The sequence below is a fragment of the Balaenoptera acutorostrata genome, chromosome 12, assembly GCF_949987535.1.
Source record: "Balaenoptera acutorostrata chromosome 12, mBalAcu1.1, whole genome shotgun sequence".
Taxonomy (NCBI): Eukaryota; Metazoa; Chordata; class Mammalia; order Artiodactyla; family Balaenopteridae; genus Balaenoptera; species Balaenoptera acutorostrata.
Window position 1 is genome coordinate 1,266,704 of NC_080075.1, and position 11,579 is coordinate 1,278,282.

An 11,579-nucleotide genomic window follows, 5' to 3' on the forward strand; every position below is an offset into this window, starting at 1 on the left:
CTAGCCAACGAGGTTAGAGCAGGTGCTATGCTATGATGAGGATAAGGAGAGTTAGTAATGGACGCCATGGGATGCCGACAGTCATGGACACGCTCCCCAAGGGAGTGGATTAGACCAGAAGGAGCCAGGCTGGCTTAAAGCCTCAGCAGCGGAATTCCGGGCAGAAAGGGCTACAGGTCCTAAGACCCAGGGCTGGACCAGCTCCTGGAACCAACAGGAGCCCGAGCCTCCCAGTGAGGCAAGGTCAGAAAGGTAGGCGGGGTCAGGTCGTGCAGCTTTGGGCCTGGAAGCGAGTTTGGCTTTTGTTCTAAATCAAAACGGCCCCTTTGGGGCGCTTGCATCCCCTGTTCACAGTCAGGGCTCTGATTCACGTGGGCAGAGAGCACGCTGGCTACTTCTGGAAAATGGTTCGCCGGGGACAGGGACGTCAACAGCAGGAGTGGCACAGAAACCCTTCTGGGATTTATTCAGCCTTGGAGTAACGCTAAAAAGGTGAGTGCTTCATAGACACGTTCTGGGTCGCAGGTTTTGGCAATGGTTGTGGGACTGTGCACTGTGGCTGATACTGTTACAGACCCGTGCTGTCCTCAGAGAAAGAACCAGTCCCAGGGCCCAGCTGCCTAACCCCCTGCACACCTGTTGGGCTGTCTTGGTTTACCTTTTGGAAACCTGCAGGGGGCATTCATTTCTCTCCACAACAGAAGTGTTCTCAGGCAAGGCCTGACTCACTGCTCAGTTTCCCGGGGACTTAACACGAGTTCATCGTGGTGGAAATAAGCTCAACTGTGTGCAGCCACAAAAGGATTAGAGACTTGTTTACTGCTCAGAGCGAGTGAGGTGCACGGAGGGCCTGGGGGCAGGTGTGCCGGCCGAGCGGAGTGGGCTTGTCCGGACCACCCACCAGCTTCTTCCTTCCTTACCAGGTGAGGAGGAAAAATGCAGTTCGGTGAAATTCACCTCTCAGAAAGGACAGGACTATAATTTTAGGTAAGTCTGTATTTGAAAACCAAACAAAACAGAACCAAAAATTTCTAAGGAGAAAAGTAAACTTTTCTGAGACATGGAGTCCCAGCCCCCAGAAATTTGCTCCCCCAGGGTTGAGTTCCTTGGTAGATTCTTTCATTTTTATTGAGGTTCCTGGGATGGGGGCCATGTCCTGTCTGTGTGTCCCAGTGCCTGTTATGTGTCCTAGTTTGGACAGGAGAGCTCAGTGGGCAGGTCCTGGAGGGGCTACAAAGCGACCTTGGGACTTTACAAAGGGCTTGTGTTCCTGCCCAGTTAGGGAGCCTGGGGTGAGCCAAGGCACCTGGACCTGACTCTTGGTCTGGAACTAGACCAGCCTTGGCTGGTTGACCTGTGATGGTGACACGCAGCTTTTCCCAGGAGCTCTACGGTCGGGGCTTCCAGACCAGCCCTGAGCTCCCTCCCCCTCAGGCAGGACCAGGAGCACAGGGGTCTCTTCTGGGTGCTCAGGGTACTGGTCCCCCACTCTCACCCACCCTGGGCAGGCTCGGCAGGAACCGAGTCAGCCCCAAACACTCCAGAAATAAACTCAGACACATTGTTAACTCAGACACATTTGTCTGTAACTCAGACACATTTGTTGTCATCTTTAGCAGACACTGTTTCCTCTGCCTGCACCACCCCCCAACTTAGTTTCTGGCTAAGACCTTGGAATGGGCTGAATCGTGTCCTGGCAAATTCGTGTGTTGAAGCCCTAACCCTCAGCACCTCAGAATGTGACTGTGTTTGGAGATGGGGCCTTTGATTAGTTCATATGAAGTCATTAGGATGGGTCCTAATCCCATCTGACTGGTGTCCTTGTAAGGAGAGGGGATTAGGACAGAGACACACACACAGGGGCGACCATGTGAGGAGCCGGGCCTGATTGGTCCCAGGCTCCACCCTTGACCCCTGCCCACAGGGTTAGGAGGGCCCAGTTCCAGGACAGTTTCACACCAGGAGAAGCTGCTGGAGGCCCTCCCACCCCCTGGTCTAGATAAGCCTTTCCTTGGAGCCTCACAACCCTGTGAGGAGACACTGGTTTTGTGCCCATTTTCTAGTTGAGAAAGGCGAGGCTCAGAGCCATTATGTGATTTGCCCAGGGTCACTCAGCAGGCGAGTGAGTGAGCTGGGATGTGAGCCCAGGCTCTGTGGTCCCAGAGTCCATGTCTCAGTGCACAGGTCTTTCACCTCCTCGGTTAAATTTATTTCAAAGTATTTTATTCTTTTGATGCTGTCATAAATGGGATTGTTTTATTTGTCTTTCTGATGGTTTATTATTAATGTAGGGAAATGCAACAGATTTTTGTATACTGAGTCCATATCCTGCAACTTTGCTAAATTTGTTTATTAGTTCTAATAGTTTTTTTTTTTTTTGCTGGAGTTTTTATGGTTTCATATAATATCGTGTCATATGCAAATATTGACAGTTTTACTCCTTCTGTTCCAATTTGGATGCCTTTTATTTCCTTTTCTTGCCTAATTCCTCTGTGTAGGACTTCCAATACTATGTTGAATAAAAGTGGTGAGAGTAGGTATCCTTGTCTTATTCCTGATCGTTCAGAAAAAACTTTCAGCTTTTCACCACTGAGTATGATGTTAGCTGTGGGCTTGTCTTAAATGGCCTTTAGTATATTCCATGTATAACAAGTTTATTGAGAGTTGATGTCATAAATAGATGTTGCATTTTGTCAAAAGATTTTTCTGCATCTATGGAGATGATCATATGATTTTTATCCTTCATTTTATTAATGTAGTGTATCACACTGATTGATTTGCATATATTATAATTTAATATGCAGGATAATTTCCTGCATCCCTGGAATAAATTCCACTTGATCATGGTGTATGATTCTTTTTTTTTTTTTTTTTAAAGGCAAGAGAGAGTGCTGATACATGGGGAGGATTTTTTTTTTTTAGAAATTCACGTTCTTTTATTTATTTATTTATTTATTTATGACTGTGTTGAGTCTTCGTTTCTGTGCGAGGGCTTTCTCTAGTTGCGGCAAGCGGGGGCCACGCTTCATCGCGGTGCGCGGGCCTCTCACCATCGCGGCCTCTCTTGTTGCGGAGCACAGGCTCCAGATGCGCAGGCTCAGTAGTTGTGGCTCACGGGCCCAGTTGCTCTGCGGCATGTGGGATCCTCCCAGACCAGGGCTCGAACCCATGTCCCCTGCATTGGCAGGCAGATTCTCAACCACTGCGCCACCAGGGAAGGCCCTTTTAATGTATTCTTGAATTTTGTTTGCTAATATTTGTGGAGGAATTTTTGCATCTATGTACATCAGGGTCCTTCTTGACATTCTTAAAATCCAAATTTAAAATGTTATCTCAGTGAAAAATTACAGTTAAATGAAAAAAATGATAATAAGACGTAACAGGTGAAAAGAACAAGGACAGCAGATAACTTACTTTTCATAATAATTTTAGCTTTTCAGAGGAATTCTCACTAAAACAAATCTAAAAGCCAAGCGTCAGGTTAAAATTAAAAAATTTTTTTGTCACTATATTTCTATGGTGAAATTGAAACATGTAATTTGTGTATAAGATATTAAGGAACACTGTTTTCAAAAACTTTTAATGACATGGATAAGAACTAATATAAAGTGAAAAGGTAACTAGGAATATAGGATGATCCCATTAATTTAGATGAAGTATAGATACGTTGAGTGATAGTGTTAATATAATTGGAAGCGTTGCATAAATGTTCTGTGGTTTGGTATTCTGTTTTCTTTCAGCCAGACGCACAGAGCTGTGATGCACGCCAGGCGTTTCCCGCCCCGCCCCCTGTGGGTCCTGGGAGGCTCTGACTTTCTGTCCTGGGGCCCCGCGCCTGACCCAGGGGCTCCATAAACGCGCCCTGTTGTACTGCACTTGGGAAGAAGCCTGTTCTTCCGTAGTGTGAGACAGCAAGATAATCCCTTCCACTAGAAGATCCCCCCTTAACATTGAACCTTACAAGTTTGGTTGTGATCTACCTGCAATCCTCGGAAGATGTCTGAGCTTAGATGTGGCTTCTTTTGCCCCAGAACCAGGGAACCCTGAGCACTCCTGCCATTTCTCATGTGACCACCAGAGGGCGGTGCATGGCTGCTTGTGACAATCACACTGCCCCACGTCAAACCTTTTATCAGTTACTCTTCCTCAGAATATGTTTTTTAAAAATTAATTAATTAATTAATTTTTGGCTGCATTGAGTCTTCGTTGCTGCGCACAGGCTTTCTCTAGTTGCAGCGAGCGGAAGCTACTCTTCGTTGCAGTGCATGGGCTTCTCATTGCAGTGGCTTCTCTTGTTGTGGAGAATAGGCTCTAGGCGCGTGGGCTTCAGTAGTTGTGGCTCGCGGGCTCTAGAGCGCCGGCTCAGTAGTTGTGGTGCACGGGCTCAGCTGCTTCGCGGCACATGGGATCTTCCCCGACCAGGGATGGAACCCGTGTCCCCTGCACTGGCAGGCAGACTCCTAACCACTGTGCCACCAGGGAAGTTCCTATTTTTGTTTTTATCCATTACTCTAGGAGGTGGGTCAAAAAGGATCTTGCTGTGATTTATGACATAGAGTGTTCTGCCTATGTTATCCTCTAAAATGAACCAGTAATTTTGAGGGAAATGTCCAGTCCCACTTTCTCAGTACATCAAGCTGGCTGGACCAAAGTGCTAGGCTAGCGGTGGTGCTTGCCTCAATCTTGCAGGGCAGGGGGTTTCCTATCAGAAGAAATCTGGAGTGGAAGAAGGTAGGGAAGAAAGCCAGATCCTGAGGTCACAGATGCAAATAGCACAGTACAGAGAAGGGTGTGTGAGGGGGGTGGGCTGGATAGATAAATAGCCAGACTACCATAAGGCAAGTTGCTATGAAGACCCCAGTGGCGGAAGTGAGGAACACTGGAGAGGATGGAAGTGGGTTGGTTTGAGAACTCTTCCCTTAAGAAGTGACATTGGAATGTTACTCAGCCATAAAAAAAAGAACGAAATAATGCCCTTTGCAGCAACATGGGTGGATCTAGAGATTATCAGACTAAGTGAAGTAAGTCAGACAGAGAAAGACAAATAGCATATGATATCGCTCATATGTGGAATCTAAAATATGATACAAATGAACTTATTTTCAAAACGGAAACAGACTCACAGACATAGAAAACAAACTTATGGTTACCAAAGGGGAAAGGGGGAGGATACATTAGGAATTTGGGATTAACAGATACACACTAATATATAAAATAAACAACAAGGACCTACTGTATAGCACAGGGAACTATACTCAATATCTTGTAGTAATCTGTAACAGTAAAGAATCTGAATAAGAATATATATACACATATATACTTGTATATATTACTGAATCACTTTGCTGTATACCTGAAACACTGTAAATAAACTATACTTCAATAAAAAAAAAAAAGAAGTGATATTAGAACTGACAAGAAAATATGTAGAAAGTTGCCCTGGAGAATAGGGATACTATGGAGAAGGCCCTCTGGGCAAGGTAAATCAGTAGTATCTATAAAATCATGAATATCCACACGTACACACTGTATCTAGGGCACAATGAGTATGTTGGGTAGAGAATAGTGTACTTTATATTCAGGGAAAGGCTAATATTTTGGAATGAAAACAGGAGGATGATGGGAGCAGAGAAAGATAATTGGAGAAAGACAAGATGATAAGAAAGATGACATGGAAGGACAGTCTCTTGTAAAGACTCTGACCGGCAGCTCAGGAAAATGGCCTTGAAACGAGGTTTCTAATCTGGTGACGTGAAGGGACCCCTCCACAGCAAGGTTCTCTAATCCACATGCCTGCAGGGCCAGGCTCTTCAGGTAATGGATGAAGAAGCTGTGTGAAGGCGGGGATGAACTACGCCATCTCAAGGGGGCCGTGCTCCCCAGCTCCAGGGAATTTTTATCATTTGAGACTATAGGCCAATGTCCTCAGCTCTTTTAGAAAATTTTTATCGAAGTATACTTGACATATAACATTGTGTAAATTTAACACGTACAATATGTCAATTTGATACATTTTATATTGTAGTATGACTGTCATTGTAGCAATAATTAGCACCTCTATCATGTTACATAACCATCATTTCTTTTTAGTGGTCGGAATAAGTAAGTTCTAGTCTCTTAGCAAATTTGATGATTATAATAAAATATTGTTGTCTATATTTGCTATACTATACTTTAGATCAGATTTTTTAAATTTAAAAAAGAAGCCAGAAAACCAGCTACACGAAACTTCTAATTTCAACATTGGTAACTAATTGAAAACCAAAGTTTTCCGCAGTTTCTTGGCCAAAAAAAGCATTTCTAAAGCTGGATTTGTCTGGATCTGAGGGTGTCTAGATTTTTACTCAGCAATAAACAATGCTGTAAGGTACATAAATTGCACATGTGTTATCGTTTTCATGGTTTAATCACACTGAATTTTTAAACCAGATTTGAAAATCCAAAGTATTTAACGAGTCTCTTATGGCAACTCAGCTCAGGAGACAGGTTATACAGAAGGACTCTGGGGTTAGAAGTCTAGTCTTAGGACTGAAACTGATTTATTCAGTGACCTTGAACAAGGTCATTAACCAGGAGTTCACCTCAGGGTCTGCTGTGAAAAGAGCTAACCAAAGGGTTTTTTAAAAATAGAAATCCACTTTTAATTAACTTTATTTATCTATTTATTTTTGGCTGTGTTGGGTCTTCATTGCTGCACACAGGCTTTCTCTAGTTGTGTTGAGCGGGGGCTACTCTTTGTTGCGGTGCGCAGGCTTCTCACTGCAGTGGCTTCTCTTGTTGCGGAGCATGGGCTCTAGGCGCGCGGGCTTCAGTAGTTGTGACTCACAGGCTCAGTAGCTGTGGCTCGTAGGCTCTAGAGCGCAGGCTCAGTCGTTGTGGTGCACGGGCTTAGTTGCTCCGTGGCATGTGGGATCTTCCCCGACCAGGGCTCAAACCCGTGTCCCCTGCATTGGCAGGCAGATTCTTAACCACTGCGCCACCAGGGAAGCCCCCAACCAAAGGGTTTTAAAACATTTAGCTCCCTCCCAAAAAGTGCTTCAAGAATTCACGATGCTCTCTGTCTATAATTTTAAAGTCTGTCTCATTTGGACAGTTCTCGTGAATTTTGTCAAAATTATCAGCATACTATGAAGCACCAAAATTTTTAAAAAAGACCTTCCTTTTATAAATTACAACATATGTTTTCCAGAAAAGAATAGTTTTGTTTAAGTCAATATTTTTTTTTCAATCCCTTAGGCTCTGAAACTAATTTCCTTAGTAGAAAAATGTAAACACATTCAGTATTTTACACCTCCAGAAGGAAGTAAAGTGGTGGAAGCAGCTAATATTTACTTCTCTGCTTATTCACTCATGTTTGTATATGATCCTTGAGTCAAGGCTGTGAAGAGTGCTAATTGACACTATCCCTTATTAGAAGAATGCATTCAGCAAAGTGTATTTAGTATTCTTATGCTGTATTTTATAATCCTAGATGTGTACTGCACGGATATGCAAAACAATTATAATTTTAGCAGGGTCAGTCCAATTAATACATTTTGTATACTCCAGAATTATTGTGTGGTATATGGAACCGTACTTTCCCTATTCATCAGTATGAAATTCTCTTTCCCTTTGATAGGGTTTGATGTGGGCCTTTAGTAACTCCCTCAGTCCCATCCAACCTATCAGTGGCGTTAAAAACTAATCCTCATGTTTCTCATTTGTGAACTTTGTGGTTTTCTTCAGCATGAAAAATGAGTTGATTGCCCTTCTGGAACCCCTACAGCTACTTTCTCTAAAGAACATACAGCATCGATCTTACGAAATCACTGCGCAACGTCAGTTTCGGGACGTGTTCCCTCCCTCGTCCTCACCGTTCGCCTCTGCCCCTTCCTCTCCAGCCACACCTCACCCGCTCCGACAGTTCTGCCCTTGTTTGCTACATTCCCATCCGCTGCCTTTTCTCGGCCAGCCTTCCCAGCTTCACGCAGACCTGACACGTGTGGCATCTGTGTGCGTTTCTGGCCCTCGCGGCTCATGCACTGCTCTGCCCAAGCCATCCTCTGACCTCAGGCTTTCTCCCTCGCCCACTCCACAACACCCACCCCTTGTGGTTTTTTAATTGCCCTTTATGTTCAGAAGGGCCTCCCGTGAACATTCGTAAACCTCCTTACCGTGCTCCCTCAGATCCTTTCTCCAGAAGCGCTTCCTACTCTGTGTTGAAAAAAAAATGCACAACATGAGAGTTGTGAGTTAAGTTTTATTTGGGGCAAAATGAGGATTGCAGCCCAGGAGACAGCGTTTCAGGTAGCTCTGAGAAACTGCTGCGAGGAGGCGAGGCGGGGACCCAGGTTATATAGACGTTTTGCAACAAAAGGGCAGGTAGTCTGAAGTCAAAAGATTATTGTTAATGAAAGGAAAACCAGATATCACAAGTGAAGGAATTTAGTACCTTTCTCTGTATGGGAAGATGCAAGAGTCTGGACTCACTGAAATCATTCCTTTGATATGCACCTCAGCCAACTGGGGCCAGTATCCTGTGTTTTCACATCCTGAGTTCCCTCAGGGCTCACCGTGGGGAGTGGCTGCAGTCTGAGGGCTGCTAGATGGCAGGTGTTCTTTGTTTCCTTCCTGAGTCCCCTCAGGGCGCACCAGCTCACCGTCTGAGGTGGCTGCAATCGCTGGTGACTGTGACATCCTTTGTTTACTGACACGGCAGGAAATATTCCATTTCTCCTCTGCAAGCATCTCCACTTTTGTGTCTGCAAGTCACATTCTCACCTCTTCCTGGCCTATTTGTAGCAATTCACTTTTCTACCTGAACAATTTTATTTGGAGCCTTAATTTTTCTCTGGATCCTTTCTTTACAGAAGAATCAGGGAAACTGCAGCAGTATATGTTACATACACATGTATAATATTTATTTTTAGGTAGGTTATGCAAACACATGGGCAGGAGTAATTGTATTGCCTGATGTTCATACGGAGCAAAAAGAGCAGAAGCAAAGCTGCTTGTCACACATGAGACACTTACATCTTTGCTGTGTAGTATGTTAATAACCGCTACTTTCAGGAATTCTGATTTTTTAAATAAAAATGCCAGGTTAACATTTAGAATGTTTGTTAAAATGTTTACTGTTTGTTGAAATTTAATGTTTGTTGAAAAGGCTTTTTAAAACTGCCTTTATCGTAGATGTAAGAATGCATGATTCTTAGAATCTTTGAGTAGTTTCACTCTGTATAGTATCAATATATAAGACTTGAGTTGAATGAAAACGTCTTTCCTTCTTTGAAGGAAAACACCATTACTATGTCTTTTTCAACTAGAGCAATCTACTAAACTACCTTTTGGAGGAACCATTTGTTACCTCCTTGCTGCAATAAAACTTCATGCAGTATCCAGAAATTGAAATTCTGTATCTGTCTTCATTCCCTGTGACCAGATATGAACTGATACAGAAATAATATTAATCAATAGCAATTACAAGCTTTGAATTCACTGCACTAAGGTCGTATGGCAGGCTGCCCAGCCTCTCTTCCTATGATAGCCCCCAGTCTTGGAAAAGATGGAGGGTAAATAGTTCACTGCCTTGCCCAAAGGCTCACCAAATGCCATTTGTTTTCAGCTATAGAAGTCATGAATAGAAAATGTAGAGACTCAAGGTCTTCATCTGGTCTCCTCCAAACAATCCATCAAGCGCCATCTCCCTTCTCTCAAAACTTCTGTTGCACTTACACTCTGTGTCACTCACTCTCACAGCAAACCATACAGTCTTTTCTTTCTCTGTGTGTCTGTCTCCCTGCCCCAGTCTTCTGTGTTATTGGTAGCGGCAGGGACCATCGACTACACTCTCTTTGCTTTCCATTTCAGCTATTGGTGCGATGTGAATGGGAGGAACATGAATTCATTCAACAAACATCTGCTGCATATTCTACTGTGTTCCAGGCACTGTTACCAGAGATACAGTGGTAAACAGGACAAGGTCCTGCCCCCAGAGAACTGAAATCTAGAGGGAGAGAGAGAGGCAGGCAAACAGGCAAGTACCGTCAAATGCGTTGCATGATCCTTGAAGCCAGCAGCGGGGTCATGAGAGCACATTTGGCGGGATTTGAGCTGGTCGTAAAGAGTCCAGGAAAAGCTCTGGACGAAGTGACTTCTGACAAGCAATCTGGAGGTGAGTAGGACTCAGCACAGTGAACAAGGGTTGGGGGAGCGGAGGAGTTTTCCAGAGAGTTTAAATTGCATCCCAAAGGTGAGAAAGAGCGGAACGCATTAAAGGAACGAGAAATACTCCACCAGACGTGGAGTTCACAGTGGTGGTGAGGGTTGGAGAGGGGGCTGAAGCTCTAAAATGGGCTGATTCAGGAAAGTTCTCTCACTGGAGACTGAGACCTCCAATGGTCCCTGCCACTGTCGCTGACAGTTAACACATTTCTGGTCCATTCTGAGCACTTTTGAAGACCATTTTCTTCTCTTTAGCTCACCTGTTGTTAGAAGGAAATACTCTAGGGTTTGGAGGCTGGGACATCAATTCATAACGTGTATGTCAGCCAGCCTGTTGCTGTCAATAATGTGACAAACCCAGCCAGAGTCTGCCCCTTGCTTGGCCTGTCAAATGTGACGTCACCTCCTGCAGCTGCCTGGCGTTCAGGACTTCAGAACATTCATGTCTGGAACCCGCTGTGAGGTTCCTTTTGGACCTGAGAGGTGAGTTGAATTTGGGCACCCAGGCGAAGGCTGCAGAGAATTTGTTGCAGCAAAAAGAGAAATGAGACTTTTCTGGTAAACAAGGAAAATAAGGAAACAGTGAACAGGCTGGGAAACAGCAGAAACAGGCCTGAAAGAGTTAAGCCATCTTGGTTATTCTTTAGCTGTTACTACTAGCAAACACGTGTAGCTAGGCGTGTCCTTCAGCAAGCTGATGGCTCTGACTCCGTGTGAATTATCCTTTGCTCCTGGCATTCTTCTCCCCCGACGCTCCCTTGTAGCACTCTTCATTTCCGAAAGAAGGGCACGGCCCATAACTTCAGGGACACCAGGCCTGGTTGCTGAGGCCATGGATTTGTAGAAGAAAAGAAATGCAACACCTTAATTACTCTGAGCCTTATCACCTAGCCCAGACCACTAGCCCTGAGCTCCGGCCCCGGGCTATATAACCTTTCCCTGTTCCCCGGGGAGGGGGGCGCAGTCCTTGAGGCGCTAGCCTACTGTGTCGCCGCTTGCCCGGCAAAAGGAATAAAGCTACTCTTTCTGTTTCCTCCAAACTCTGTCTCCACATTTCTATTCGGCATCGGTGGGCAGGGAGCCACGATCTTGGCAGGTTAACGGGACACAGGCCACTTCCCATCTGGAAATTACCGCCTCTAAGCTGAGCCCCAAAGTGAGAACTATTCACTTTTTAAACTAATTTTTATTAATGGTCTTGTGGAGGTGTAATTTATATACCATGAATTCACTTATCTTAATTCAATGAATTCTTAGTATATTCACAGAACTGTGTAACCATCACCACAATCTCATCTGAAAACATTTTCATCCTCCCCAAAATAAGACTCATATCCACTTACAGTCACTCCCCCTTCCTACCCCCAGCCTCAGGC

At 44.6% G+C, this 11,579-nt stretch overlaps 1 long non-coding RNA gene across 1 annotated transcript; it reads left to right on the forward strand.

The window, feature by feature from the left end:
- The first annotated feature begins 359 nt into the window (after positions 1-359).
- On the forward strand, positions 360-11,129 carry LOC103001699 (uncharacterized). The gene is made up of 3 exons (XR_451436.2): positions 360-492; positions 924-987; positions 9,850-11,129. It is a non-coding gene; the product is annotated as an uncharacterized LOC103001699 (long non-coding RNA).
- Positions 11,130-11,579: the final 450 nt, after the last annotated feature.